The sequence below is a fragment of the Moschus berezovskii genome, chromosome 8 (genome assembly GCF_049115385.1).
Source record: "Moschus berezovskii isolate FMDL1 chromosome 8, NW_MosBer_1.0, whole genome shotgun sequence".
In the NCBI taxonomy this organism is placed as follows: Eukaryota; Metazoa; Chordata; class Mammalia; order Artiodactyla; family Moschidae; genus Moschus; species Moschus berezovskii.
This window is the reverse complement of record NC_142467.1, coordinates 2,014,300-2,038,752: the sequence shown is the minus strand read 5'-3', so window position 1 is coordinate 2,038,752 and position 24,453 is coordinate 2,014,300. Positions and strand designations below refer to the sequence as shown.

Here is a 24,453-nt window from a genome sequence, read left to right as displayed (position 1 = left end):
CATCTCTAATGCCTGAAAAAGCTTTTACATGGAAAAACAGGACTTAAAATCTTCTGTGTTGTTTTTGGAAGTAGGGCGCCTTGGTGGGCATGGTTAAGGAGGGTCAGCCCGAGGCTCTCACGAGTGCAGGGCTGTCGTTTGTCCAGAGGCCACGATCAGGGCAGTTTGACCCACAGACATCTGGGATGAGCTGCTTTGCTGTCACCACGTTTTCTAGATCGTCCGCATTAAACTTAGTAAATCCCCGGCTCTCGGAAACGGGGCTCTTTCGGCAGCCAGGGAACCTGAGGCTGGCCCCACGGAGGGCTGTGATCACCGGCTCCTGTCCTGCAGCTCGGCGTGGACGGATATGATGACTCAGCCAACGAGGACTCTGCCCACTGTGTGCATGGGGCTTCCCAAGGTCACCGCGCGTGCCTGTCTGGAGCCTAGGCTGAGGCCAGCACGTCAGTCACGAATGTCCACTGGAAAGCAGTGTCCCCAAGGCCCCTTAAGGCAACCTGTGCAGGCAACAGGCTGTGTGCCCTACCAAGGAGGCTGCTGTTTGCGTCCCCTGATGTGACTGCCGGATTCTCCCAATTTTGGGAGCAGCAGAAGTTAAGCGGACTTTGCTCACAACCGTCTGACAAGGTGCCGTTTCCGCTCTCTGTTGCTGAACACCTGTGTGTGCCAGGACTCGGCTCTGGGAACCTCACATCCATGACTTCATTTAATTGCCACGATGACTCTACAAGGCACTCCTGTTTCACAGAGGAGAAAACAGCCTCAGAGGGGTTAGTAACTGTTGACTAAAATTCCAGCTTGACACAACCTGACTTCAGGGCTCCAGTGTGTTTCTATTGTGACACACTTTCTCAAGCAAAGAGGTATGAAATTGTATTTGGAAGTTAAGATTTACTTTTTAAGAGTGACACCACAGAGAGGAAGCACAATTTATTTTTCAAAACACCTCCAGAAAACGTACCTTGGGTGCATCTTTATACCCACTCCCACTCTGAATGGTTCCTTAAATTCATGCAGTTCTTTCTAAGCTTCAAGTTCTTCACATGTAAGCAGAATAATGATAGCACCTGCATCATCAGTTCAGTTCAGTCGCTCAGTCGTGTCCGACTCTTTGCGACCCCATGGACTGCAGCACGCCAGGCCTCCCTGTCCATCACCAACTCCTGGAGTTCACTCAAACTCATGTCCATCCAGTCGGTGATGCCATCCAGCCATCTCATTCTCTGTCATCCCCTTCTGCTCCCGCCCTCAATCTTTACCAGCATCAGGGCCTTTTCCAATGAGTCGGTTCTTCACATCAGGTGGCCAAAGTACTGGACTTTCAGCTTCAACATCAGTGCTTCCAATGAATATTCAGAACTGATTTCCTTTAGGAGGGACTGATTGGATCTCCTTGCAGTCCAAGAGACTCTCAAGAGTCTTCTCTAACACCACAGTTCAAAAGCATCAATTCTTCTGCGTTCAACTTTCTTTATGGTCCAGATTTCACACCCATATGTGACTCCTGGAAAAACTATAGCTTTGACTAGATGGACCTTTGTTGGCAAAATAATGTCTCTGTTTTTTAATTTTTCATCATGCTGTGAGATAATTCCCCGTGAGCATCCTGCATTTCTACGTGTCCCAAAAGTATAGGCACAGAATGCCTTTCTTTGTTCTAGACAAACTGTTCCAGGATGTCTGTACAGTAAATACCTTTAAAAGACAGTGACAGTCCCTCCCTTTGGAGCAAAGAGTAGCCTGCTGTGTGTCTTAAAAGATTCAGATTTCCTAAATTCAGGGCTCCTCTTCCAAGAAGAATACTGTGTGTTCTTCATGTTGTCCTGTGGGAACTGGATCTTGGAGAACTGGCCAAGGGAAATGCTATTACTCTGTTTTTGCTATTTCTGGGGGTAATAAAGTTCTTTGTCTCTGACCCAAGAGTCTTATGTCTTCCACCAGCATCTATAAAACTATGGGAGGCTATGTTGTTAATTTTCGAATAGGGTAAACATCTCAAATCCTTCATAATTTTTGACATTTCATGAAGTGACAATTAAGTGAGATAATCCATGTAACTGGATTAGTACTGGCACATAAAAAGTGCTAAATATATATTGGCCATTGATGTTATTATTGAATCAGAAAAAAAACAATACATAATTGTTTCATTAATAATACAGGTATTTTTGTATTTTACATAAATTAGCTTCAAACTGCTTTTTTTTTGGTATGATAAACCATATAATGGTAATGTTCCTTTGTATATGTTAGAGTTAATGCTGTTGGGACTATTGGAGGGTCAAATCAATTCTACAAAGACAGGATTCAAGAGTATTTTTGTGTCTTACGACTAGGAAAGTTGATATAGAAATAATTTGGAAGGTATATTTTACAATGTAACTTGAATAAAATTTTTGAAATGTTATAAGAATGCTGAAGGAAAATTAATAAAATAATTTTCAGTAAGAAGCACTCAATAGTCTTCCAAAGTTTAAGACTCAGAAACCCCAAAGTCCATGGTTCTTTATTAATTTGATCTAAGGAATACTGGAAATATGATTTTTATTTTATCTGTGAACCATATAACTTACTGAAAATGAGTTAAGAAATACAAATAAGAATGCACCTCTGAAAACTACAGAATCTGTCTGGAATTCTTCCTATTTCTCTTCACATTTTATCTCTTTATTTTAGTTCTGTCTTTGAATTATTGAAAAGAGAAGGATTTTTTTTTTTTTTTGGTATTAATGGAAAATTGCTTTACTCTTTATGCCTTTTTGAGGGTGCTTTTGTTTCGTATGCTCTGTGTTTTGCATTTCTAAGATCCTCTGGGACGATCATAATGGCCACCAGTCCAGTCTGGCTTTTTATTTCACCATTAGAGTTCTCCTGTATATGGATTCCATGTGCCTTTTCTTCATAAGTGAGTTGCTTAGTGGGTGAAATTTAAGAATAAATAGGACGTTTGAATGATTTCAAAATATATTTTATTTTATAAAATACTTGTTAATTACAAAGGGGAAAATAGTAGATTTGTGGTGGGGAAGTAGGGCAGGCATAACCTTAACCAAGATTAATCGCAGCAATAATAAGACATATCCTGATTAGCTACCCCTGGTCTGACACAGTGAGGAGGGGCACACCACTTCTGTGATATTCCTTCTAATAATGCATAAACTCAGTCAAAGCATGAGAAAGCATGAAACAAACCCAAACTGAGGGACAGTCCACAAAGTAACTGACCAGTACACTTCAAAAGCCTAAATGCAATGAAAGACAATAACACATGAAGGAACTGTCAAAGATCGGAGTAAAGGATTCATGACAAACATGAATCAGACCTTGGGACACAGACAAAAGGACACTAGTAGAACTGACGCAATCTGAGCAAAATTTCTTGATTCTAGCATTGTACTGATGGTAATTTCTTAGTTTAGAGACCAGGACGCTCTGTCTGTTCATTTGGGCTTCCTGGGTGACTCGGTGGTAAAGAACTTGCAGGAGACACGGGTTTGATCCCTGGGTCAGGAGGATCCCCAGGAAAAGGAAATGGCAACCCACTTCTGTATTTCTGCCTTGGAAATCCCATGGCCAGAGGAGCCTGGCAGGCTACAGTTCATGGGGGTGCCAAAGAGTCAGACACGACTTAGCAACTAAACCACCACCACCACCACCACCACCACCACCACCATCTCTTTGGTTAAGTAAGGTGTTAACATCAAGGGAAGTTGAATGAATAGTGGGGAATCTGTACTATTTTTCAACTCTTCTCTAAGCCTAAAATTACCTAAAATGAAAAGATTTAGAAAATTTACATAGTGAGTTGTTTTTAATCGTTGTGATAAACCCTAGTTTTATTTCCATGCTGGGAAAGAAAGTTAAAAGGTGAAAGAATATAACAGATTAATCTTCATAAGTGAGGATAATTATGTAACATCATGGAGATGCAGGATAAAATGAGGTCATTTATGAAAGACATTCACTTTGCTTTGATCACTTTTAACGTGTAGGTGGGTGAACAGGCATAGTCTGCCACCCAAAATAGATTTTAAGATCTCCTACTTTTTATTTTTCCTCTGCCGAGATTATATTTTTATACGTACTAGATGTTCAGTGGTGGTTTGTTTTGATTGTTGAGGATGATAACCAGGCGCTCTCAGCTGGCTCAGATCTCAAGTGTTCTTTTTTATGGGTGCTGAATACCTGTCCTGTAGACTTTTAAATTGCCTATTCAACACAAGTTTGGAGCTACCAATTTTTCTATATAAACTCAGGGAAAAAATAGTTTTTCTTTTCCTTCTAACTCACAATTTCTCTCAGCATTATCAAAACATATACTCAAAGAAGACTATATCATGCGTTTTCTTTAACTAGTGACAAGAAAAATGTCTTATTTCCATTACTCAATTATGCTGAGTGTTCATGTCAATGAGTTAAGGGTTGAAAGGGATAGATGTAGTTTTATGTTTCTAGTGATAACATTGAGAGGCTGGAAAAAAATGAAAACTATCCTGACATTCATACAAAAGAATTCTTATTTTGCTATCATCTCCTTTAGGTGTATTTTTTTCCTTGAAACCCCGACAGTTTTTCATCATTCTCCTCAGAAGATAGTTTTCAAGCACGTTTTGTCCATGTCACTGTAACAGAGATGGACAAAAACACGTAGTCCCTGACTTCAGGATCTGATAGAACTGAGACTTTAAAGTGTCCCACTAGAAACTTCAGCCTCTATTTCCAAGACTATAATCTTAAAATACATCCTGGATCAAACTGTCACTTACCGAGAGTTTCATCACTGGAATTTCATCCTATGCTTTCTTCCTACTCAAATGCCACCAAAACTAAAAATTATATTACCTATATATTAAAATTATATCATCAGATCCCTTCTAACATGACAGTGGGTTGATAATCAGTTTGAATACGAAGAGCTCAGAAAAGAGGGAACACCAAGAAAGAAACAGAAATGGGGAGGAAACTTTAGAAAAGGTCTAAGAACTAATAAGACAGAAGCTCACATTTTGGGTTTGCCATTTACTAATGGCAAGCCACTCCAGTACTCTTGCCTAGAAAATCCCATGCACGGAGGAGCCTGGCAGGCTGCAGTCCATGGGGTCGCTACGAGTCAGACATGACCGAGTGACTTCACTTTCACTTTTCACTTTCACACATTGGAGAAGGAAATGGCAACCCACTCCAGTGTTCTTGCCTGGAGAATCCCAGAGACGAGGGAGCCTGGTGGGCTGCCGTCTATGGGGTCACACAGAGTCAGACACGACTTAAGTGACTTAGCAGCAGCAGCAGCAGCAGCAACTGGTTAACTTTGGATATATTGCTTCCCATCTTTTAGGCCCTTTCCTTCATTTGTTAAAGTGGGAACAGGTAGCAACCCCCCCTGGAAAGCTGTCAGGTTTAAATGAGCCAAGAAGTGGGAAAACACCCAGTATGGCATTTGACCTGGAATAAATACTGAGGAGCTCTTGGGTGTTTTTATAACTGAGTGAAAACTTTGTCCTCTTCACAATTTTGACGGTGGGACCAAATTTTACTTAATTCAGAGATCTCAACTCTAGCCACAGAGGTTTAAAGACGGTATGGGAAACATCCTTTAAGCCTATCTCTGCATGTTTGAGCGCCGAATTCAAAGCTGAGCGCCGAAGAATTGATGCTTTTGAACTGTAGTGTTGGAGAAGACTCGAGAGTCCCTTGGAGTGCAAGGAGATCCAACCAGTCCATCCTAAAGGAGATCAGTCCTGGGTGTTCATTGGAAGGACGGATGCTGAAGCTGAAACTCCAATTCTTTGGCTACCTGATGTGAAGAGCTGACTCATTTGAAAAGACCCTGATGCTGGGAAAGATTGAAGGCGGGAGAAGAAGGGGACGACAGAGAATGAGATGGTTGGATGGCATCACCGACTCCATGGGCTTGAGTTTGGGTAAACTCTGGGAGTTGGTGATGGACAGGGAAGCCTGGCGTGCTGCAGCCCACAGGGTCGCAAAGAGTCGGACACAACTGAGCGACTGACTGACCTGAACTGCATGTTCGTCTCGGAGACAGTTCAGGTTGTGCAGGCTGCATTGCTCTGCCGGTGCAGACAGCACGAAAACAGCCACTTTCCCCTCTCCACCAAGGTGCGATCCTGGGTTCTTCCAGGAGGCCCCTAGGTGGGCTTGACCCGGGAGGCAGTCATGTTGGATGAAAGACGGAAGTTGCCAGTATTGGAAGAAAGTCTCCGTGCTCCCCCGCTGAGAGGGAGCGCCCCCGGTTCGTCACTAATGATGCCCCTAGTCAGAGAGGCCGCCAAGGTGAAACTCCAGGGTATTTCAGACGCTGCACAGGTTTCTGGGGAGCAGGGCCCTATTTCCAGTGAATCTGGGGAGATAATTGGCCTTTTCCACGGAGACCTGATGTAGGTCATCTGTAACAGCTGTGTCTGACTTCCAGCCACCTCCTCCCCGGGCTGGAAAGGTGTCACTCAAGGCTTGTCCGTCCTGCCTCCGTGCCGACGCTGTGAACACCCCTCTCTGTGTTGAGAACGATTTTTGAATAGCACTTCCAGACAGCAGTTGAAGGAAGCTCTTCTCGCAAGCTACTTTTAGAATCCAGTTGGGCTGTTTTTCAATAAAGGAGAATTTAAAACAACAGCAAAATTCATCCTTATTTTTCCCTGAGGCTGTTCACTGAGGTTTACTTTATTCATCTATGTTTATACATTTACTTCAATTTTGTCTCATTAGTGTCTAAAACGACACTAACCAGCATGCACTTCTGTCATCATCTGTATGCTCTATTCTTTGGGGATTTCTTTTAATGAGTGTCACCTCTGGATAATCTGAAAAAATAACCATCAACTGGAAGAAGCCATCAGAGCAAACAGATGAACCCCGCGGATCTGCCATTTGTCTTGTGGACAGGTGCTCTCTGCTCGTGAATGAGGGTATAGCTGTGCCTCAAAGCCTGTTGGCAACATACACAATCAGCGTTGTTGCTTCATAGTCATATTGTTTTGACTCAAAGAGCATCACCCAGTTTAATGACTGACCTTATTTACTGGGTATTAATACAAAACCACTTTTTCTTGAAGTTTCAGAGAATATAATAAAAGATTAACTTTTACGAAGTGGTCTCCAAGCTCAAAGAGATTATAATCTATGGGAGGAAGCATGATACCTAGTGAGGAGTTTACCCTCAACAGTCAGGTTTTGTCAATTTTGAGAGCATTTAAAAATATGAAATGTGGATTGCTGGTTAAAGTGTCAGTTGAAGAGAAACTTGGTAGTAATGAGTTTTTAAAAATACACATTCTCAGCAATTTTCTGAAAGAGTTTGAGTAGAATAGGTGTTAGCTCTTCACTAAATTTTTGGTAGAATTCAGCTGTGAAGCCGTCTGGACCTGGGCTTTTGTTTGCTGGAAGCTTTCCGATTACTTCCTCTATTTCCGTGCTTGTGATGGGTCTGTTCAGATTTTCTACTTCTTCCTGGTTCAGTTTTGGCAAGGTGTACTTTTCTAGGAATTTGTCCATTTCTTCCAAGTTATTCATTTTATTGCCATATAATTGCTGATAGTATTCTCTAATAATCCTTTGTATTTCCTTTGTGTTGTCAGTTGTGATCTCTCCATTTTCATTTCTAATTTTATTGATTTGGTTCTTCTCCCTTTCTTTCTTGATGAGTCTGGATAGTGGTTTGTCAATTTTATTTACCTTCTCAAAGAACCAGCTTTTGGCTTTGTTGATTTTTGCTATAGTCTCTTTTGTTTCTTTTGCATTTATCTCTGCCCTAATTTTTATGATTTCTTTCCTTCTGCTAACCCTGGGGTTCTCCATTTCTTCCTTTTCTAGTTGCTTTAGATGTAGAGTTAGGTTATTTAGTTGACTTTTTTCTTGTTTCTTGATGTGTGCCTGTATTGCTATGAACTTCCCCCTTAGCACTGCTTTTACAGTGTCCCAGAGGTTTTGGGTTGTTGTGTTTTCATTTTCATTCATTTCTATGCATATTTTGATTTCTCTTTTGATTTCTTCTATGATTTGTTCATTATTCAGCAGCGTGTTGTTCAGCCTCCATATGTTGGCATTTTTAATAGTTTTTCTCCCATAATTGAGATCTAATCTTACTGCATTGTGGTCATGCTTGGAATGATTTCAATTTTTTTGAATTTACCAAGGCTGGATTTATGGCCTAGGATGTGATCTATCCTGGAAAAGGTTCCATGTGTGCTTGAGAAGAAGGTGAAATTCATTGTTTTGGGGTGAAATGTTGCAAACTAGTACAGCCACTATGGAGAACAGTGTGGAGATTCCTCAAAAAACTGGAAATAGAACTGCCATATGATCCAGCAATCGCACTCCTGGGCATACACACCGAGGAAACCAGAATTGAAAGAGACACATGTACTCCAATGTTCATCACAGCACTGTTTATAATAGCCAGGACATGGAAGCAACCTAGATGTCCATCTGCAGATGAATGGATAAGAAAGCTTTGATACATATACACAATGGAGTATTTTTCAGCCATCAAAAAGAATGCATTTGAATCAGTTTTAATGAGGTGGATGAAATTGGAGCCAATTATACAGAGTGAAGTAAGCCAGAAAGAAAAACATCAATACAGTATACTAACGCATATATATGGAATTTAGAAAGATGGTAACCTGAACCCTGTATACGAGACTGCAAAAGAGACATAGGCATATAGAACAGTCTTTGGGACTCTGTGGGAGAGGGTGAAAGTGGGATGATTGGGGAGAACGGCATTGTAGCATGTATATTATCATAAGTGACCAGTCCAGGTTTGACGCATGATACAGGATGCTTGGGGCTGGTGCACGGGGATGACATGGAGGGAGGATATGGGGAAGAGGGAGGTGGGAGGGGGGTTCGGGAGGGAGAGCACATGTACACCCGGGGCGGATTCATGTCAATGTGTGACAAAACCAACCAATATATTAATGTAAGGTAATTTGCCTCCAATAAAATAAATTAAAAAAAAAATACACATTCTCATTTTTTTCCAGCAATTCTACCTCTAGAAATTAAAATAACTTCTAGAAAGTAAAATTCTACCCCCACTGTAACAGATGTGCACAAAATTCATGTACAAGGCTATTCATTACAGTGTTATTTATAAAAGCAAACTATGGAAAACATTAGATAAACCTGGCAATAAATTGCTGTACATCTGTTTTACACTATGAAGCCATTAAAATGATAATGACAATAATATTTTAATGGTGAGGGGAAATGTTTACAAAATATTAATTGAAAAAATTAGGTTACAAAACATAGAGAGTATTTCCAAATTTTTAAAACTTGTATATGGATATATAGATTTTTTTTCCTTGCTTTTTTTTTTTTTATTGGAGGCAAGTTACTTTACATTAATATATTGGTTGGTTTTGCCATACATTGACACGAATCTGCCCTGGGTGTACATGTGTTCCCCCTCTTGAACCCCCCTCCCACATCCCTCTTCCCCATATCCTCCCTCCAGGTCATCCCCGTGCACCAGCCCCGAGCCTCCTGTATCATGTGTCGAACCTGGACTGGTGATTCATTTCACATATGATAATATACATGCTTCAATGCCATTTTCCCAAATCATCCCACCCTCACCCCCTCTCACAGAGTCCCAAAGACTGTTCTATACACCTATGTCTCTTTTGCTGTCTCGTATACAGGGTTAAGGTTACCATCTTTCTAAATTCCATATATATGCGTTAGTATACTGTATTGATGTTTTTCTTTCTGGCCAACTTCACTCTGTATAATTGGCTCCAATTTCATCCACCTCATTAGAACTGATTCAAATGCATTGTTTTTGATGGCTGAAAAATACTCCATTGCGTAAATGTACCACAGCTTTCTTAACCATTCATCTGCAGATGGACATCTAGGTTGCTTCCATGTCCTGGCTATTATAAACAGTGCTGCAATGAACATTGGAGTACATGTGTCTCTTTCAATTCTGGTTTCCTCGGTGTGTATGCCCAGGAGTGCGATTGCTGGATCATATGGCAGTTCTATTTCCAGTTTTTTGAGGAATCTCCACACTGTTCTCCATAGTGGCTGTATTAGTTTGCATTCCCACCAACAGTGTAAGAGGGTTCCCTTTTCTCCTCACCCTCTCCAGCATTTATTGCATGTAGACTTTTGGATAGCAGCCATTCTGACTGGTGTGAAATGGTATCTCATTGTGGTTTTGATTTGCATTTCTCTGATTAAGAGGGATGTTGAGCATTTTTTCATGTGTTTGTTAGCCATTTTTATGTCTTCTTTGGAGAAATGTCTGTTTAGTTCTTTGGCCCATTTTTTGATTGGATTAGAGAGCTAAATGGATTAGAGAGCGAAATGTAAGACCAGAAACTATAAAACTCCTAGAGGAGAAGGTAGGCAAAACACCCTCTGACATAAATCACAGCAGGATCCTCCAAGACCCACCTCCCAGAATATTGGAAATAAAAGCAAAAATAAACAAATGGGACCTAATTAAAGTCAAAAGCTTCTGCACAGCAAAGGAAACTATAAGCAAAGTGAAAAGACAGCCTTCAGAATGTGAGAAAATAATAGCAAATGAAACAAGTGACAAAGAATTAATGTCCAAAATATAGATTTTTAAAAACCTGGATTATATACCCAAACTTTTATGATTATTTTTAAGTGGCAGAATTAACACTGATTCTGTATATGTTTCTGTATTTTTCAAAGTTTTCAGTAAAAAGCATGGATGTTTATAAAATTAGTAACAAATTTTTTGAAAAGTATTTTGGCTTTTGAAGGTGATTACAGAGATTAAAAAGTGTCTTGGCTGTATTTGAGCTACGATGTAAAAAGCTTCATGAGATGATGATTACTTGGCACTATCTACATGTCTTATCAGTTTCCAAACAGGTTATTCTACAAACATGTATTCTATGTATTTGTTTAAACATAGGGAATACTTACCCAAAGGAAACAGCAGTCCGAACAGTCTATAAAGAAGCACCTGGGCGCTTGCTCTGTAGAAATCTCTCTGCTGCGTGCCCTGAAGGGCACACCATGAGTGCGCAACAGCCGGGCTTCAGGGCCTGCAGAGCGCAGCTGACTTGGCCACGGTCACCCTCCAGGTAGAGGCAGAGTCTAGCGTGGACGGCCGAGGCGTGTCTGGAGGCCAAGAATCCTTCGGCCTGCTGACGTCTCCTGCTGTGTCTCGAGCCCCACTCACCGAGTGGCTGCCGAGCCCGCTCTCCGCAGGGCGGGCAGGCTGCAGACGCGGAGGCCCGCCGAGCGCCACGCGCCCCGGCCGCGTCCCCGAGGCCCGCCGCGGCCTCCTCCCCGGCCTGTTTGCCGTTTCCTCGCCAAGCCGCGTCTGCGTCTCCGGGACCCACGGGCTCTCCGGGGCGTGCCCGCGTTCAGTCACTGCCTCGCCGGTGCCCTCCAGCTACCCCATCCTCGGTGGCCTCTTGCCCTTCTGCCTTCGGTCCGGCCTTTTAGGTTTCACGTTTATCAAGGTGCATCACACACCACATCTAAAGATTCCCGTGGTTGACAGGATTGGCTATGAAATGCAGCGTTTCTCCCATCCTTGTCAGCGTTCTGCCCCCCAGAGTTACTCACTTTCGTCTCATCACGTGGGCAGTGGGCTTCATGACCCTGAGCAGCGTTCTTGCTACTTCTCGATTTTCCCGTTTCCGGCGTGGTTCACGGGCGTCTCACCATCAAGGTCAGCGTGGTTCACGGGCGTCTCACCATCAAGGTCAGCGTGGTTCACGGGCGTCTCACCATCAAGGTCAGGCTTGCCTCTCTCCCTCTCTCCCTCCTCTCTACGTGTGCACAGTCTTTTCACTTCCTTTTCTCCCAGGAGATTTATAGAGTCATTTTGGTTAAATTAATACTGTATATTCACACATTATTATGACTATGTAAATTCTATTCTTAGAATTTATTTTTAGCTGAAACACGTAGTCAATTATGAGCATTATTCCTTTGTTGAACAACTTTGTGTTTTGCCTAGAGTTATAATTGATTTCATTTGCTTCATTTTTTGATCGGTTTAATCACCATTTGACTTCTCACTCTTCAACAATTATCTGAATTTTCTCTCGAATCTTCCTGAAAACTCTTGAGTTTTCATTTTTTGCTCCAATATTTCTCATCTGTAAACGCTCTTCTTTACAATGTTTCTTTTGTACCCTGTTCTTGCTTTTGGTTGCATGATCGGTCATCTCTCTGTAGATACTAATGCTGTTTTGTTCTCATTCTTCAGGTTTTCTCTTTCCTGCATAGTCTGTTGTCTCCAAGTTGCTTTAAATCTATTTGTTTTCGTCTCTGTCTTTCAAATTATATGCTGACTTCCAATATCTGACATTTGTCTTACCATACTTTATAGTAGTGTTGTTTTTGCATATGTTTGAATATTTTATAATTATATATGCATATATATTGTCTGCTCATGTTTGACATATATGATCTTTTCATACTTTGTACTATTTTAAACAGTTCACTGACCACTTTGAGTGCATTAGTGATCTGGTTGGGCTATTTACTCAATAACTTTGATGTCAGCATCTTTGGAACTTCCTGTTGAGTTGGTACAGGATTTCCAGAGACCTTTAATCACGTCCCTGGATGGTTAAGGGGTGGCTACCAGCATATGGCATACCAGCATATACCACCCTTATGGCAGAAAGCTAAGAAGAACTAAAGAGCTCCTTAATGAAAGTGAAAGAGGAGAGTGGAAAAAGTTGGCTTAAAGCTCAACATTCAGAAAGCTAAGACCATGGCATCTGGTCCTATCACTTCATGGCAAATAGATGGGGAAACAGTGGAAACATTGACAGACTTTATTTTGGGGGCTCCAAAATCACTGCAGATGGTGACTGTGGCCATGAAATTAAAAGATGCTTACTCTTTGGGAGAAAAGTTATGACCAACCTAGACAGCATCTTAAAAAGCAGAGACATTACTTTGCCAACAAAAGTCCGTCTAGTCAAGGCTATGGTTTTTCCAGTTGTCATGTGTGGATGTTAGAGTTGGACTGTGAAGACAGCTGAGCACCAAAGAATTGATGCTTTTGAACTGTGGTGTTGGAGAAGACTCTTGAGAGTCCCTTGGACTGCAAGGAGATCCAACCTGTCTATCCTAAAGGAGATCAGTCCTGGGTGTTCATTGGGAGGACTGATGCTGAAGCTGAAACTCCAATACTTTGGCCACCTCATGTGAAGAACTGACTCATTTTAGAAGACCCTGATGCTGGGAAAGATTGAAGGCAGAAGGAGAATGGGACGACAGAGGATGAGATGGTTGGATGTCATCACCAACTCAATGGACATGAGTTTGAGTAAACTCTGGGAGTTGGTGATGGACAGGGAGGCCTGGCGTGCTGTGGTCCATGAGGTCGCAAAGAGTCAGACACGACTGAGCGACTGAACTGACCTGAGTCAGCATGTGGAGAACGGAGTGGAATAACGGCCAAATTTACGTAATTCTTCAGTTTTCAGGATAGTACTCACACCTTCAATTTTGTCCTTTTGCTCCCAGATCAGAAAACAAAACTCCAATATTCAGTAAATATAACTGAGATTGATTCAGAAATGTTAAAAAAGATCAGAATTTGTCCAAGCATGCCTGTCTACAAATCTTGTCACATTTTAGGGAAAACTGTGGCTTAGAATTCCTGAGGACCCAATAATAGTTTATAAAAATAACATAAAAAATACGGAGCATCAAATAGACACATCAGTTGTAATGGCTTGTGTTCCAAACATACATGTGTGAGCAGACAGCTTCACATTAGATGGAAATGATTATGGGTATTGAAGCTCTTGCTTTCTCAGTTCTTGACCCTGAGCAGACCATCCTTTCACAAGAAGGTGGCTCGGCAGGACATGCCACTCAAGGGCAAACATGTCAATGAAATCGTATTAAACAGTCTGCATGTGCAGTGTGCTCCTGGCTGTCCCTCTAGGAAACTGAGAATGCCTTTTCGACTACGTATCTGAGATCAAGGTGAACTTTAAGTGTGACAGTACACGTTTGTTTCTGACTCTAAAATAACATTTAATCTCTGGCATTTTTGTATAGTGGCCAAGTCCCTAAAGCATTCTGATCAACAGAACCTACCTATCCTACGGTCCTGTTTGGAAAGTAAAGACATCACAGAGTTGAGAAAAAAAGCATTTCTTTTCAACTCCAGCAACAGGACTTCCTTCTTGTTTTGAAAAATCCTTTCATTTGAATTTGAATATTGTTTCCTTTCTGATGATATCTGACATTCAAGCAGGTCTTGTTAATAAAATTTAGGCCACCTTCCACTTGACTAATTAGGCATGATTAGTTCCATCAATCAGCCTTTCTAACATTTTCCCCCATAAATTAAGCTTTGGAGGTTTGAAAAATAGGAAACAATCAAATTACTGTTATTTGAAATAGATATAGTGTGTCGTGCTGCAGTTTGGTTTATAATGGGAGCTCATTACCATCCTCATTACTGTGAATTATGGGAGTTTTCTGGCTGGCCTTCATTAACCATCTGGCTTTAAACATTGATTTGTGGTTATGTATGTTATTTTTAGAAAAGAGCACCTGAACATCTACGGAAAACATTTGTTTCATCTTGTTCTACATATTTTTAAAGGCCATGAATCTCGCTGTTGTGAAAATCTTGTACATTCTGGTATATCTTCATCTTTGAGTTATGTTCATGTATTATTTAGCCAACGGAAAGGCTAGCCGTGTCATCATGTCTTGATCCTATAAGCTACTCAAGAAATTTCTTAGCAAGTGTGATAGGGAAGTAGAAGACAGACAAATCTAACCTTACAGATTTTCATTCCAATTTTATATATTTGAAAGTACATAAAGACTTTGATGTTGGAGCACTTTAAACGAGATAATACTAAAAACAGTCACTCATTAGTTCAGTCATCGAATACCTAGTGATCACTTCATAAGGAACAGAGACTACTCTAGGTGCAGGAGATGTTGGGCAAGGCTCCTACTACGTGTAGCTGGAAAACAAAGGAAAGGACCAATAATCAAGATATGTGTATGAAGGAGATAAATTGTACTTCATAACAGAGAAAAAGTAGGGAAGGAAAGACTTTAGAAGTAGAATAAGTGTCCCTGAGGATGACATGAAGATGACTGTGTGAACAACCCGTAAACGAAGCTTCTCGGGAGAAGATGCCGTGAATCCAAAAGACAGCAGTCCGCAGGGAGCTGGATGTGTCGTGAGACATAAAATCTGAATCTGGAGCACAGGTAGGGCAACAGACTGAGGGGGGAGGCGAGCTTGGAAGAGCCGGAAGGACCCAGATCCTACGCGGTCTAAAGGTCTACAAGGTCTACATTTAATTGCATTATGACTTACGTTTGAAAGCCATTAAGGCCCTGATGTAGAAAAATGCCTCTAGGAAGGCAAGAGTTGAAAGGCGGTGGCCTCGTAGAAGGCCAGCCTGATGGCCAAAGTGATGGCCACTGATGACGGACGCTAGCGTGAGGGCAGAAGAGCCGCGGAGGGACAGACGGGTGCGTGGCTTTGGGGATGGAGCCAGCGTTACAGCTGCGGGCTGAGCATGGGTGACCTGGGAGCGGGGGTGCAGTCTTCAGTAGTTTATCATAAAATAGGCTTTGTGTCATGCGAGTTTGTCCAACCGCAGGCTAATGTAAGTGTTCTGAGCACAGTTGAGGAGGTGAGGTTGAGCTATGATGTTCAGTAGGTTAGGTGTATTAAATGCATCTTCAACCTGCAATATTTTCAGGTTTTGATGGTTTTATTGGGAGAAAGTCCTATCGCAAAGGGAGATCCATGGCATTGTATATATAGTCTTGCACATGAGCGTGAATATATCTGCAAGAAGAGTCCTAGAGATGTGTGTGCCTTATGAATCTGTCTAATGTTCATTTTACATTTTGGTAGATACTTCCAAATAGATTTACAAAGAATTTTGTCAGTTTTGATCCCCACTAACAACAGCACTTTCACCCTCATCCACCCAATAAACCACAGAATGTTGAGTTCTGCTCCGTCTGCCATATGAACATGGTGTATCACTACAGTTTTGTCTTCTCTTTATCAGAGAAATCTAGTTCATCTTCAAGTGTTTAAAAGCCACTTGCCTCTTGAGTGTATTAAACTCTCAGGTCCTGTCCTTCCGTTGGACTGCTGAGCTTATTTCTGAACGAGGTCATTACTGCTTGTCCTCTCCAGCATACCCTCACAACCAGTGATTCTGCTCACGGATGGGAAGGGAGACGCTCATCCTCTCTCGCCCCGCAGGAGACCGCTACTAATAGCTTTGCTGCCAGTTTAGAGACTGCAGTGGTAATCGTGGTTTCTCCCTTGAGCTCTGGCCTGGGAAGCTGACACAAAATGTTTTTAGTGGGGGGAAACCGAGAATCGGCCTCTATTCTCCCTCTGCTTCCAGATCCTAAATCCTTGGCACAGGGCTGAGAAACATCCCCTCCTTACGATACCTTGAGAAAATCCAAATGTGAGCATAGTCAGAGACTTCTTTTCAGTTTCATGTACATTGTTGCTTAACACAAACTGTAGAAGTTCTTGTGGAAATCTGTTTCATGCTGTACTTGTGGCTGTATGAACATGTGAGGCTGTGTCTGTGAGACAGTCTGTGTAGTTATAACTGCAAGGGATAGAACACAGATACGAGTAATCAGGAGAAGAATATAATATGGTTCCTCTCTCAAAGTCATCCTGCAGCCCTCCCCACCCTTGGCAATATTTAGTCACCCATTCAAACACTTATATACAATTGTATATATATATATGAATCAGTGTTTGCCATGATTTTAAAATAGTAATCAGAGAGCGTTTTTCCTTACTGCAAATGATTAAACAAAGAAAGAGTAAATGAAGATGAAATAGAAACTTTAGAGTACGTAATTCTGGAGACCACACAATCACACATATGCAATATTTTTTCATAGCAAAGCCCCTCCCCACCCCAGTTATCATCATTGTAAATAAGCAGAACAGTCTTGGGTTTACCTAAATCCATTCCCACTTTCCTGAACTTACTGACTGGATATGCTCTATCAGATAAATTTGTGGAGAGACTCCGAATGGGGATGGAAAGAATGTTTATAAAAAGGAAAAAAGTCACCTCCAGGCATTTAAAAGGTTTTCTTTAGAAATACTGTAAATAACCAAGGGTATCTGCAATAAGACAGCCATCCTCTAAAATTTAGAGGATTACTAAGTGTTAATTATCTTACAAGCGCTCCATTTTACTTCTTGCCCATGTCTTACTTTTAATTAATGCTTCTCTTTGAGCTAGGACAGCAGTGATTTCTTGGCTGTTTCTTCACTAAGAGATTTGCTATTCTTCCCAAATCTTGATATGTAGCCTTATTTTCCACTAAGAGAAGCCCAGGAGAAAAACAACACAGCATCAAAGACAGAGATTCTAAGCTCTGTATTGTTAAAACACTGTTTAATCACAGAACTTTCCTGAGCCAGTGCTGAACAGTATTTTCCTATCTCTCTATCCCATGGCTATCATTCATTGATTCCTCTATTTGATCATTTGTCTGTAGATTTATCTGTTTGTGCAACATTGGTTGAGTATACTTTGACTTCCAGGCACAGTTAGGCCCTGAAACTCACAATGTTGAACAAGACTCAGCCTGTGGGTGTTTCATTTATAGAAGAGATACAGGGATAAACGATAAATAAGTGTAACATAACTCCTTTATTCCATTTGAACCTCAAATTGGCCCTGTAAGTTAGTGCTACTGTCTGAAAGTTTGTGTCCCTCCAAAAGTCAAATGTGGAAATTCCTACCTTTTTTATTGGGAAGTCTGGCCTGTGAGAGGTGATTAGGTCATGAGGGTGGAGCCCTCCTAAATGACATCAGTGCTCTTATAAAAGAGGCTCCAGAGCTCCTCAGCTCCTTCCTCCACGTGGGAATACAAGGAGAAGTCTGAGACACGGAAGAGGGCCCTTGTCCAGCTATGCAGGCATCACGCTCACGGACAGTCAGTCTCCGGAACCGTGAGAAGTAAATCTCTATTGTTGCTGAGCCGCCTGTCCTGACATTTTCTTGTAGCAGCCTGAATGAACTAAGACAGTTCAGCGGGACGGATGTTGATAGTCTCACATTATAGGTGAAGCAGTGGAGGCTTAAACAGCAGTTAAGTAAATTATCCGGGGTTGTGATTCATGGGGTCGCGGAGAGTCGGACACCACTGAGCGACTGAACTGAGCTGAACACATGTAGGACAAGGACTCAACTTCGGTTCTGGAATTCCAAAGCCACGTTCTTCTCCTTGCTGTGCTAACACGGCGCCAAAGTCCTTCCTTGAGAAACTCATGGAGACAGCACTCAGCACGGCTGAGAAGGAAGTTCCTTTTCCTCCCTGATGTGGCCACTTAACTGACCCTTGCCATCTGGGCCTCAAGCTGACAAGTTCACTAAATAAACATCGATTTGATTCCTTTCGTCTGTTGATAACAGAAACTCAACCTTGCACTACGCCCCCAAGTTTCCCACACCTGCCCTTTAGCAAGAGCAAACTTAAAATGCAATTAAGACCCAGGCATGGAGGAATCAGACTCGCCGCTCAAAGCAAACTGACACACATCTTCCTGGCGATGCTATCGACACAGTTTCCTTTCCTGCAACAAGTCACATTATCATGGTGTTCCTGCAGAGCCAGATTTTAATATATAGCAAACCATGTTGCGATATACAGCTAGGTGTGTGTCACTGGCAGAAAACAAGCTGACTGTCTGCTTAGGAACGATTTGCCCAAAGCAGAAATGAAACATGAATGCTGGGGAGGTAGGCCTGGACTTAGGAGAAACACATACATTGCTATAGTGACTGTAAATAAATGACGTCAGGTTTGGTGAGACTTCACTGGCCCACGCACCCCTCCTGGATGCTCAGATCGCTCCTTGGGTGATGAATGACGTGACCCCAAACTGCCCCCAAAGAGGCTTCTGTGTCCTGGCTGTCACTGGTCACGTGAGCCTAGCTAGACCAATAAGACTCAATTTGCGGATTTCTGTTGGGACAACAAGGAAGCTCCTTTTCCTCCCTTGCTCCCTTCCCTTTTTTTTTGTTTGTTTGTTTGATTGGAAGCTGGGAGGATATTACTCTACACAGAGCTTATAAGGGGCAGAAGATGGCAAGAGCCTGTCTGAGAGTCAAGCCAACACAGAGAAAACTTGATTTAAAATATGAAGGAAAAGTGAATCCTAACAGTATCGTCTGGAGCAAGCACCCAGCCATGCCTGAAGTGAGAGCTACCTCTGTGCTGCTCTGGTCGTTAAATCTGCAGATTCCTTTGGATTCCCTCTCTCCCCGCCCCCTTGCTGTTTCTTGCTCTCCCTTCTTCTTCGTGCGCCAGTGTGATACTTATTTCTGTTACTTACTACTGAGAGTTCTAACTGAGGGAAACAGCAAACAACAATTCTTCCCAGCGATTCTGTATTTCTTTGTCTGAAAAGCTGTAGATTATTAGAGACAGCAGCCACTTAGCCCCACAAATCTTTCGCTGTGCAGTCCACAAGATTCAGCCTTGTCCCTTTTCTTGATTTTTATTGAGCAACCGAAATAGGTTTTAGAAAAAATATAGCCTAGAGTGAGTTAAAATTTTATTTATTTTTTTAATTGAAGTATAGTTGATTTATGGGGCTTCCCTCGTGGCTCAGACAGTAAAAAATCTGCTTGCCATGAGGGAGACCTGGGTTTGATCTGGTCAGGAAGAGCCCCTGGAAAAGGGAATGGCAACCCATTCCAGTATTCTTGCCTAGAGAATTCCATGGACAGAGGAGCCTGGCGGGTGACAGTCCATGGGGTCACACAGAGTCAGACACGACTGAGAGTCACACACACACACACACACAGTTAACTTACACAGTTGTGCTAGTTTCAGGTGTATAGCATAGTGATTCAGTTTTTTGCAGATTATGTTCTACTATAAGTTATTTAAAATATGGAATATAATTCCCTGTGCTATACATTAAGCTCTTCTTGCTTATCTATTTTATGCGTAGTAATTTGTATCTGTTAATCCCATACTCCTAACTTTTGTCTTCCCCTCTCTCCTTTGATAACCATGAGTTTGTTTTCTATGTCTGTGAATCTGCTGTATACAGATTCATTTCTAATATTTTTTGACATTCCACATATAAGTGATATCATGTAGTGTTTATCTTTCCCTGTCTCACATAATATTTTATTTGTTAATGGAAAGCTAATTTTATTATGAAATCCTGAGATCAGAAACAGTTAAATGCTTGCATGGTTAATAACATTTTCTGTTGGTAGAATAAAATTCAATCTTTTATTTTAAAGATAATAGCCATTTAAAATGATCCAATAAACATGGTACACTGAGTTCATCATAAGGCTTTTTCTCTAGTCTCTTTCTCATTGTCTCTTTAATTCTGCCAGATCCCCCTGAAAAAAAGCACCTTGGTTTCCATGATATTCCATAAGCACATAGTTTTGTACGGCTTCCTTAAGCTGAAAAGGTAAGAAGGGCCTCTAAGAGGAAAGCTCCCTGGAGCCCTGCGTCTGAACCCCCAGGTAGATTTCGTGTCTCAGGGGGCCTCCCTTCCTCTGTTTACTCCTCGCTCACAACAACCTCGCCAGCACATGATTCTTCAGGAGCTGCAGACTTTGTGTGCAGACCAGCAAGACACACTCTCCCTGTCTGGGGCGGCGAGGGAAAGAAAACTGGCACAGTGCTTCTTGCTTCCTTTATTCTGAACATCTCCGTACTACTTTAATGCTTTTATTGGAAAGGTCTGGGCCCCCAAAATTATAGATTGAATTTTTTTAAAGGATAATTTTTAAAAATTTGAATCGAAGGATAATTGCTTTACAACGCTGTGCGTCAGAAACCAGAACAACCAACACTTGTTAAGCTTCTGCAGCACGGCCGCATGCATCACCTATGAACGTCACCCATCTCCTCCCTCTGGAGCCCCCCTCCCACCCTGCGCCCCTCCCGGCCCGCCGCACCGCCACAGAGCTCGCTGAGCTCCGCATGCCATCAGGCAACGTCCCACTAGCTGCCCGCAGCATGCACGGTGGTGGGCATGTTTCAACACGGCCCTCCCTAACCACCCCACCTTCTCCTTCCCCCGCTGTTTCCACAGGTCTGTTCTCCATGTCCGCATCTCTATCCCTGCCCTGCAAATAGGTTCATCGGTGCCATTTTTTCTGGATTCCATATATATGCATTAATATATGATATGTGTTTTTCTTTCTGACTTAATTCACTCTATATAAGAGGCTCTGGTTTCTTCACCCCAGTAGAACTGACTCAAATTTGTTCCTTTTTAAGGCTGAGTAATATTTCATTGTATATATGTAACACAACTTCTTTATCCATTCACATAGATTGGATTTTGAGTAAACAGTTTAAACTTGAAACTAGTTTATCAGGCAAATATGTTGACTTGTCTGGTTTTGGTACCATATATAAACACAAATGCATTATATGGCCCTGGGGGGTGGGCTAAGGTTTAAAATAAAACATAAAAACATGAAAACAACTTTAATACTTCAAATAAAAGTGAGTGTGTTTGTGTGCATGCTCAATCATGTCTGACTCTTTGAGACCCCATGGATTATAGCCTGCCAGGCTCCTCTGTCCATGGGATTTCCCAGGCAAGGATACTGGAGGGGGTTGCCATTTCCTTTTCCAAGGGATCTTCCCGACCCAGAGAGTGAACCCAGGTCTCCTGCATTGGTGAGCAGGTTCTTTACCACTGAGATGTCAGGGAACCCAAGAGTCAGTGTGTAACCGATGGCAAATGCTAACAGAGGCTGTAAGGAAACTAACACTTCTGCTCTAACGTGTTAAGTACTTGCATAATATGTTTTCTCGGTTAAATCTCAGAACCTCCTATGCGACTGGCGCTATCATCCCTGGGGATCCATTCTGCCCTGCCTCCTCCAGGCAGGTGACATCTCCCAAGAAGACTGGAAAGGCTGGGAGAGCCCTCCGGGGAGGCCTGGATACACCAATCGTCTAAAAGCAGGTACCAGGAGAGTGGCACAGGCCATTCCCCGGCCTAGGGCTCCTGATTCCAGCGGTTTCCTTCCCAGCAGCAGTCTGATTAGACTAAGTGGCACAGTGCAGATGTGTAACTACCTGACTGATTATCACCTCTGACTCTCACCAAAGTCGGCTCTGAGAAGCAGCAGGTCCTCCATACCAGATGCTCTCTGTGCTCAGGCAGGAGGTGACCCTTTCCTGCACAATCTTAGTCTGTTGTAACAGGAAGTTTTGGCTGTCTCCTAATCCCCTTTCAAACTACCCCCCAGATAATTCTTAAGGAAACATTTACTCAGTTACAAGGAAAGGTTTTCTTTGTCCATGTTATCATGTTAAAGCACGGATCCTATGGTCAGGACAACCTCATGTAGGGCATAATTGCACAGTTTTGACTGAGACCTTTGCTCCTGCCTGGCCGGAGTCCTCTGCCCCCTAGATCCCCTGCCTGTGGTCACAGGAGCCCTAGATCCTCCGCCTGTGGTCACAGGAGCCCTAGATCCCCCGCCTGTGGTCACAGGAGCCCTAGATCCTCCGCCTGTGGTCACAGGAGCCCTAGATCCCCCGCCTGTGGTCACGGGAGCCCTAGATCCCCCGCCTATGGTCACGGGAGCCCTAGATCCCCCGCCTGTGGTCACGGGAGCCCTAGATCCCCCGCCTGTGGTCACAGGAGCCCTAGATCCCCCGCCTGTGGTCACAGGAGCCCTAGATCCCCCGCCTGTGGTCACAGGAGCCCTAGATCCCCCGCCTGTGCTCACAGGAGCCCTAGATCCCCCGCCTATGGTCACAGGAGCCCTAGATCCTCCGCCTGTGGTCACAGGAGCCCTAGATCCCCCGCCTGTGGTCACAGGAGCCCTAGATCCTCCACCTGTGGTCACAGGAGCCCTAGATCCTCCGCCTGTGGTCACAGGAGCCCTAGATCCCCCGCCCTATGGTCACAGGAGCCCTGATCCCCCGCCCTATGGTCACAGGAGCCCTAGATCCCCCGCCTGTGGTCACAGGAGCCCTAGATCCCCCACCTGTGGTCACAGGAGCCCTAGATCCCCCACCCTATGTTCACAGGAGCCCTAGATCCCCCACCTGTGGTCACAGGAGCCCTAGATCCCCCACCTATGGTCACAGGAGCCCTAGATCCCCCGCCTGTGGTCACAGGAGCGAAAACCCTGTCGTCGTTCTGCCCCCTCCTCAGCTCACCCTGTCGTCTCTCGCTCTGCTCTGCTTGATCTTCACAGTTCCTCTCCTTTCTTAGATCAGTTCCTGCTTTTTCCACTTGTCGTTGTTCAGTTGTTCAGTCGTGACCAATCTCTGCAAACCCGTGGACAGCAGCGCGCCAGGCAAACTGTCATCACCACCTCCTGGAGCCTGCTCAAACTCGTGTCCATTGAGTCAGTGACGCCATCCAACCACCGCATCCTCTGTCGCCCCCTTCTCCTCCCACCTGCAATCTTTCCCAGCATCAGGGTCTTTTCCAAGGAGTCAGCTCTTCGCATCAGGAGGCCAAAGTATTGGCTTTCAGCTTCAGCATCAGTCCTTCCAATGAACACCCAGGACTGATCTCCTTTAGTATGGACTGGTTGGATCTCCTTGCAGTCCAAGGGACTCTCAAGAGTCTTCAACATCACAGTTCAAAAGCATCAATTCTTCGGTGCTCAGTTTTCTTTATGGTCCAACTCTCACATCCATACATGACCACTGGAAAAACCATAGCCTTGACTAGACAGACCTTTGTTGGCAAAGTAACGTCTCTGCTTTTTAATATGCTGTCTAGGTTGGTCATAACTTTCCTTCCAAGGAGTAAGTGTCTTTTAATTTCATGTCTGCAATCACCATCTGCAGAGATTTTGGAGCTCAAGGTAAATAAAGTCAGCCACTGCTTCCACTGTTTCCCCATCTATTTGCCATGAAGTCATGGGACTGGATGCCATGATCTTAGTTTTCTGAATGTTGAGCTTTAAGCCAACTTTTTCACTCTCCTCTTTCAATTTCATCAAGAGGCTCTTTAGTTCTTCTTCACTTTCTGCCTTAAGGGTGGTGTCATCTGCATATCTGAGGTTATTGATATTTCTTCCAGAAATCTTGATTCTAGCTTGTGTTTCATCCAGCCTGGCATTTAGCATGATGTACTCTGCATAGAAGTAAAATAGGCAGGGTGACAATATACAGCCTTGATGTACTCCTTTTCCTATTTGGAACCAGTCTTGTTCCATGTTTGGTTCTAACTGTTGCTCCTTGATCTGCATACAGGTTTCTCAGGAGATGGGTAAGGTGGTCTGGTATTCCCTTCTCTTTAAGAATTTTCCACAGTTTGTCGTGATCCACAGAGTCAAAGGCTTTGGCACAGTCAATGAAGCAGAAGCAGATGTTCTTCTGGAACTCTCTTGCTTTTTCCATGATCCAGCAGATGCTGGCAGTTTGATCTCTGGTTCCTCCGCCTTTTCTGAATCCAGTTTG

The 24,453-nt window shown here is 43.0% G+C and overlaps 1 pseudogene; it reads right to left on the bottom strand.

Moving 5' to 3' along the window:
- Positions 1–472: 472 nt before the first annotated feature.
- On the bottom strand, positions 473–591 carry LOC129559654 (small nucleolar RNA SNORA70; annotated as a pseudogene).
- Between the last annotated feature and the right edge of the window lie 23,862 nt (positions 592–24,453).